We start from the raw sequence: 7,688 nt of genomic DNA on the forward strand, positions 1-7,688 counted from the left end.
CATGTAGAAGAAAAATGTATTAGGTTGGTAATAATAGAAGTGCTGCACATCTGTTAAGAGTAGTCACTTGTTGATCACCACGACTGTGGGAGTACAAAAGGTGCTAAACCGATACCACAAGAACACTCACGATGAGTCCATGACTCGGCTCACATCCAGGATGATCTCAGAACCCGCAAAGACTTGCAATGAGCTTAACAAACCATCACAGACTTGTGATGAGCATAAAACATCACTTGGGACCCATAGTGAACAATGGGCGTCGCCTGAGACTTGCGATAACATCGTCGATTTTGTCCTCTAACATGTGGCCATTGGGAAACCCATAAGGGGACGTAGCCTACACATGCCACGTTAGAATCCTTAAGAGAAATGGAACTTTGTCTTTGAAGGATCTCGTTGGACACATGGAAAAACCCCAATGGTTCCCTCTTAATAGCCAACATAAAGATAAAGATTCATTTTCCTAATAGGAAATGTCTCATTTTAGATCATTTTCCTTATAACCTTGGGGTCCTCTCTATAAAATGGTGATAACTCTTCCCCACGTTAGACAATACCATATAACCTTGACCTAGGGCTTCTCAAAAGAGGACTCTCCCTTCTCTCCATTCTCTTCCCTGCTCTTCCCCATGTTCTCTCTCTTTCCTGTCGCCTTCTCCGGACCTTCGGAGGCTTGACCAACCTCCATCGCCTTACCACGACACCAACACTCTACTGAGTGTCCCCCTGATTTGGGATCCCAAAAGAGGTCTATGAAACCAGTGTTTGCCGCTTGCAGTTGGATAAGCTACTGGACAATTACTTTAAAAGCAGAACCAGACAGATGATGAGCTAACAAAACATAGTTCTATGCTCAACCCTCATGGGTGATCTAGCAGCTACAGAACCTCGGTGCCAACAGAACCGCAAAGAAACTTGTGGGAGATTTTTGATGATCAAGAAAAACGAAATGGCGAAATTAAGAAAGTGGACTTTGGACTAAACTCAATGCACTTCTTCATCCCAGCCCAAAAGTAGTGCCAACACAACCGAAGCTCAGATCACCAATGGATTCATGCTGTTTAGCATGGTGGGTGCTGATGCCTTGGTGGCGGAGGACTGGTGGTGGTGGTGGTGGTGGAGGGCGAAGAATGGGTGGTTGGAGTTGTAGAGAGAGGGGAACGAGATGGTCATGATGGAGTATTTGCTGCAGAAACCGTGATTGCTAGCTTCATCCTAGAGGCACAGTGTACCGATGTCCAATAAATGGTGGTGCTGTGGATAAAGTTCTGTATATCATTTGTTCTGAATGCTAAAAGCGAAATTATGGTGATTCCTGGACTTTGGTGAAAGATGAACGATGACGACATATATGAAATCAGACTCTCATTCCTGATATATTTTCGCACGACGCAAAGAAATTCACATGCGGATACCATTTATTGGACGACCAAGCACCCATTCTGCTTTAATAATACATATATAAATAGATTAGAATCTCTCTCAACCCTGCACCTAATGAGACAAAGATTATCGGGAGAATCCATGCTATTGATATCAAAGGGAGGCTTGCTATGATTCTTGAAGATAGTATGGAATTTGGTAATGTCCTTTGCCTTTATTTCATGGTCAAATCCCTGCCAAAATGACCCAGAAAATGGTGGAATTTAGGTCCTTCTCAATGGAGGTATGAAAATGGTACATTCAACTCTTGTTTTTAGAATTTTCCTCTTATTTTTAGTATGGATATCCATCTTCTTGTATCATAGTTAGTGCTTCGAAATGTATATCCATTGAGATCTGAAACTCTCCTTGTATGTAATCATATCCAGGGTGCTTGGTCAAGAGAGATTCCACTATTTTGAAATTTTGAAGATTTAGCAAGCTTAAAAGTGACTTTTTGGTGATTTCGTTAAGCATAACTCTGATGGAAAGGCCTTTGAAAAGAGGAGATATTTTACCCTTTACGAGAAACGTCAAGGGAGATTAAGTTTTTTACCCATTAAAAAATACAGGAGTTTAATGTCATAAAGGATAGTTTAGGGGGCTAACGTCAAACGCACCAAAGTACACGTGGGTTTCCTGTAATTTACCTTAAATTATTCCTCTCATTTTCCAAATGAAACAAACACGTGCCCTAAAAGATAACACTTTACACGAAACCATGAGCTTGGAAAATCATACATGTGACTCAGGCCCATGTTTGGGAGTTTTTATGTTAAAAATAAGTGTTTATTCAAATAAGTATTTATTTGTATTTAGTACTCAGCTTTTTCAAGTGATTATTGTTTTATATTGGGTGTTTGATAGTCTTTTTCTCTAATAAACACTTGTGATTATTTTGTCCATATTCTTTCAAATTTTCAAAATATACACTGTGCGTGGTGAGTTCTCTCTCTCTATTGGTATTTATTCATTTTTTTTAACTAACGATTCTCTGTAGATACAAATTAAAACAACAAAAACCAATCTCTCTCTCTCTTGAAGCTATTTATCCATTTTTTTAACTAACGATTCTCTGTAGCTACAAAAACAACAAAAACCAACCTTTGATAATAGCTATTGAATGCTCAGTTTTGTTTGGTTTAACCAAAGTGAGATTTCTTTTTTATATTTTGATTGATTCCTTGATTTGTTATTTTAAATTTTTTAGTCTTCTCAGGCTTTCTATGAAAATGATCAATGACAGATTTTGACTTAAACTGAATTGCGCTTTTCCATGCATCACACAGGTCCTCATTAGTTTTGACTTTATAAAGAAGGAGCTCATTTTCAGAGTAAGCAATATTTTTTATTAATTATTATTTGGTGATCATAAACTTAAAATTTGTACGAAAATCCCTTTTATAAGTAATAAAAAACATTTATTTAATTGTTTGAATATTTTATTCAAAAATAAAAACATAAAGCAATAAAAAACTAATACAAATAGAATATTGGATATTAGAGTATAGATAGTATTTACACGGTACTTCACATTTCTACTATGCCTAGAAGTAGGGTCAATTCCTAGGGGTTGGGGCTATGAGTGTAGATAGACTCGCAGTCTTGTGGTAGATTTAAGGGTTTTTTTGAGTTTTGATTGGGCCAGTTAGATCGGTTTTACTATCTTGTGAACAGCCCTAGTTCTTACAAGAGAAGTTAGAGATTATAACTTGAAGATTTGAATAAGTTCCACCAAGAAGAGCCTTAGCATCATCTTATGCAATTATACATTTATGCTGCTTGACTCAAATAAGAAAAATCAGCTTCGAAAAAATTAGAAAAATACTGTTATACCATTGAATAAAGACTTGGGAACCGTCCAAGCAATCGGTTCTATTTTACTCCAAACTTGGTCCCTGATCAAAAAATGTAGAATTGGTCAACAATCCATTGAACTGGACAATCGAACCATCAAGCCGTTCAACGGTTTTGGCCATTGTTATTTTAATTATTTCTTTTTAATTTTTATAATTTTTTTGTTAAAACGGACCATCCATTCAAACCAGGCGGTTGAAACGTCAACTGAAAACCGGTGGCCAGAGCGGTTTAAGTTCCGAGTCATTTTTTAAAACATTCGGTGTGGTGGCATAGTTATCTATCACATCAATCTAACACACTGAATGGCTCTAGTTCAAGTCAGGGCGATACCAATATATATTTTTTTTTGCCAAATTCAGTGTGACAATAATTTATATATTTTACTGTTTTTTGCACTTTTTTATTATGACTAGTAATTAAGCACATGTGTTACACGTGAATTTCTTTTCATATTAATTACTTGAATTTTAGATATATCATAATTAAGATAGAAATTGAAAATTAACAAAAGTAACAATATGATTAAAAATAAACTTAAATGCTTGCAACAAATAAAAATTATTGTTATTATTATTATTATTATTATTAAATTTTGTATTGCATTTTTTCATGAATAAAAATAACTTTTATTTTAACAATTATTTTATTTAATATGATGAATATATAACATCAGAAATGTTCTCAAATGTTTTTGACAAAATTCTGTACATTTTTATTTTTGGTGTTCTATCTTTTTTTTTAAATATTTATTATTCAATTATGACATCATGGGTTTCTTTGAAAAGTTGGATCGTTGACCCACCATCTAGATAAGAAAATATCTTTGCTTTTGGATTGGTTTTAAATTAGGGGAAATTATTATTAGAGCCGGTTGTACATTTAAAATTAGGCTACAAGTTGATTCATAAACCAACAAAACTTTGATATTTGGCTCTACATTTCAAATTATAAAAACTCTCGCCATGTCATCGGAAGCTTATGTGGTTGTTGCCAACATGGGACTCCTAATCCATGTTGGATACACAAAAAGCTTATCCCTCATACACTCTCACTCTCATAGTCATCTTTATCTATTCAACGACTGTGTAATTTGAAAATAAATAAAAATGGTTTTTGGTTTTTGTATTTATGTTCTCTATATCAATCTCTCTCATTCTCTTTCTCTATTTATCATTCTCCCTCAATCTCTCTCATTCTCATTCTTAGTCGACCTGTCATTCTCCCTTAATTTCTATCGTTCTGCCTTATTTTTTCTCTCGCTTCCTCTTTCGTTATTTTTTTTATTTTCTTACATACTTATATGGTATTAATCAAATTGTATAAAAGAACATGAGACCAACTTGGTATAGTTAAAAAATCATAGCACCAAATTGATAAAAATTCACAAAAAACTCTTAGCTATGAAATTTACACCAATTGGAGAACGATAGAGATCGAGGGAGAATGATATATTGACCAAGAGGGAGAGTGAGGGAGAAGAATGAAAGAGATTGAGGGAGAATGATAGAGAGAGAGGTTTTGATTTCGCTATAGACAGAAGTTGAGAGAGTGGAAGAGATAGAGGGAGTGGGAGATCGATAGATGATTGTGAGAGTGAGAGAGAAGGGATGGACCAACCTGCAACCTAGTTTTAAATGTACAACCAACTTTGGCTATAATTTTTTCCTTCAAATTATATATTCATTTACATCACATAAAATATTTTTTACTTATCACACTTAATTCTTGTTCGTCTATAGTATCATTTGACTCAAACCACTAACCCACCATCTAAAATGAAAATAGTTTGATTTCTAAGTTGACATTAAATTTTGTATTACATATACATCATTGGTAAAATTATTTCTTATGTATAAAACTATTTTTTGTTCAATATAATGACTGCATAATATTAGAGATGTACCCAATATTTTATTTTTTATAAATATATAACATTAGATATGTGCCCAAAATTTTCTGTCTTTTTTTTATTTTTATGATTCTTTGTATTTTCTATTATTAAAAGTTTTATTATTTGACTATGACAACGTTTCACTTCTAGTTGAATTTTAAATTTGGTATTCTATTTTCATCATTAATAAAAATACTTTTTACATTTCATAGTTATTTATTTTATTTTATTATTATTTAATTATGGCATTATTTATTAATCCATTTGATCCCAAATGGTCGAATTGCTTGCCCACCACTGGGAGGGAAGAAAATAGTTTTGTTTTCAATTTAATTTTCAAAATATTTATTTTTATATTATTAAAATTAATATTATGGATTTAATTAGAAGAATTTAATGATGAGAAAAATATATCTTAATATAGGAATTAATGGGAGAAAATAGAAAAAATATTTCTAATCCCGATTAGTTTTAAATTTTACATTCAATTTCCATCATTAATAAAAACATTTGTTATTTATCATACTTGTTATTGTCTAATATGTATGTTAAAGATGTTCCCATTTTTTTTTATTTCTTCATTTTATTATTTAATTGTGGCAACACGGATTGACCCATTTGACCCAAAATGATTTAATTAATTTCTTATCACCACCTAGATGAAAACACTATTTTTGCTAGGTAGATTTTAAAAGTATAAGATTTTATGTTATTGGAATTATTAATTTATTAAGTATGGATTTAGTTAAAAGAACTTAATGATGAGAATAAACAAAAATGACTTAAATATATGATTCAATGAACATGAGTGCAAGTTAATAACTTAAATGTTGGATTTAATGAGAGATAATTGAATGCATTGAATATCTTAAAATGGCCTCTTTTCAACTTATTTAATATTAATAACTGATTACCCTATTTGCCCTCATTTTTATCAATAAATTTAAATATAGAGTGGTAAATTTTCTCCTTAGAAAATTCTGGAAATATTCTTGAGGTCATTCGTGCTTTTTATAGTAGTATATATTTAATGAGGAAGGGATTAAATTATTAAAGATATAGATGGTGTCGTGGTGTAGTTGGTTATCACGTTGAAGGTCTTTGGTTCAAGTCCAAGCGATGCCAATAAAAATTTTGTGCCAATTTCTGAGTGGCATTAATTTATATTTGTATACTTTACTTTTTTTTGCAATTTTTATTATGGATTAACAAGGAAGATATTAAATTAACTAAGATATAGCTGGTGTTGTGGTGTTATGGTGTAGTTGGTTATCATGTTAGTCTAGCACAATCAAGAATTTCTAGAAGGGCTCTCTTCGGGGTAAAGCCCTATAAAAATAAAAATAGTCTAACACATTGAAGGTCTCTTGTTTGAGTTCGGGAAAAATACTAAATTATTTATTTACATGTTAATAAATTAAAATTTTGTAATTAATACACACTAGCAGGGACCTATGCGATGCACGGGCTTTATTAAGTGAAAGATAAACAATAGAAATATATAAGAGTATACAATTGTTTTATATATTAACTTTTTAAATAACTAATAATTATTTATATTTTATATAATAAAAAATAACAATAATTAATTCTAATTAAGGTTGTTAATCAAACCAATGAAACTAACTAACCTGACTTGAATTGTTTTGTTTTCTAGTATTTTTTAATTGACTTTGGTTTAACAATTTTACCAACTCGGCTAGGTAATAATATAGTTGATTCTGAGCAGACATGATCTGAGACTGACTCAATTGGAACAAAATCATGAATCTAGAATTGACATAAACAGTCCAAAGAGTCATACAGAACCCATTCATTAACTCTGATATAAGATATATTTACAACAAAGAATAACTGGTGTCGTGGTGTAGTTGGTTATCACGTCAGTCTAACACACTGAAGGTCTCCGGTTCAAGTCCGGGCGACGCCATCACGTATAAAAAGTTTTCTTTTTAAATTCAATGGAACATTAATGAATGCCTTTTGCTGTTTTTAGTAATTTTCCCCTTGTGGTTTAATAAGATTAATGAGTTTCGGATTAATTAATGCCATTGATGGTGTCGTGGTGTAGTTGGTTATCACGTCAGTCTAACACACTGAAGGTCTCCGGTTCGAGTCCGGGCGACGCCAAAACGCGTACAAAATTTTCTTTTAAATTCAGTGAACCATTAAGTCTTTTACTATTTTTAGTAAATGTTTTCCACATCTCTTTTTAGCTGCAATTTCGATTTAATAAGGATTGATTAGTTTTAGATCATCAATTACCGATGATTTCGATGGTGTCGTGGTGTAGTTGGTTATCACGTCAGTCTAACACACTGAAGGTCTCCGGTTCGAGTCCGGGCGACGCCAATAGGAATTTTTGCGTTGCATGACCGGCGAAAATGGCATAATGCTCTAGTTTTATTCCTGTACAATGGTGCTCCGATACAGCTTTACCGATGCTCAATCAGATCAATATTATTGTTTCTTTCTGTCACTTGTGTTTGGTCGTAGTGCAAATAAATTTGCA

General features: G+C 32.6%; 3 non-coding genes across 3 annotated transcripts; all 3 read left to right on the forward strand.

Moving 5' to 3' along the window:
- The first annotated feature begins 7,032 nt into the window (after window positions 1-7,032).
- TRNAV-AAC (transfer RNA valine (anticodon AAC)) lies at window positions 7,033-7,106 on the forward strand. The gene has a single exon. It is a non-coding gene; the product is annotated as a tRNA-Val (tRNA).
- A 126-nt stretch (window positions 7,107-7,232) lies between these two features.
- Window positions 7,233-7,306, forward strand: TRNAV-AAC (transfer RNA valine (anticodon AAC)). The gene has a single exon. It is a non-coding gene; the product is annotated as a tRNA-Val (tRNA).
- A 148-nt stretch (window positions 7,307-7,454) lies between these two features.
- Window positions 7,455-7,528, forward strand: TRNAV-AAC (transfer RNA valine (anticodon AAC)). The gene has a single exon. It is a non-coding gene; the product is annotated as a tRNA-Val (tRNA).
- Window positions 7,529-7,688: the final 160 nt, after the last annotated feature.

The sequence above is a fragment of the Nelumbo nucifera genome, chromosome 6 (genome assembly GCF_055504915.1).
Source record: "Nelumbo nucifera cultivar China Antique chromosome 6, China Antique-T2T, whole genome shotgun sequence".
In the NCBI taxonomy this organism is placed as follows: Eukaryota; Viridiplantae; Streptophyta; class Magnoliopsida; order Proteales; family Nelumbonaceae; genus Nelumbo; species Nelumbo nucifera.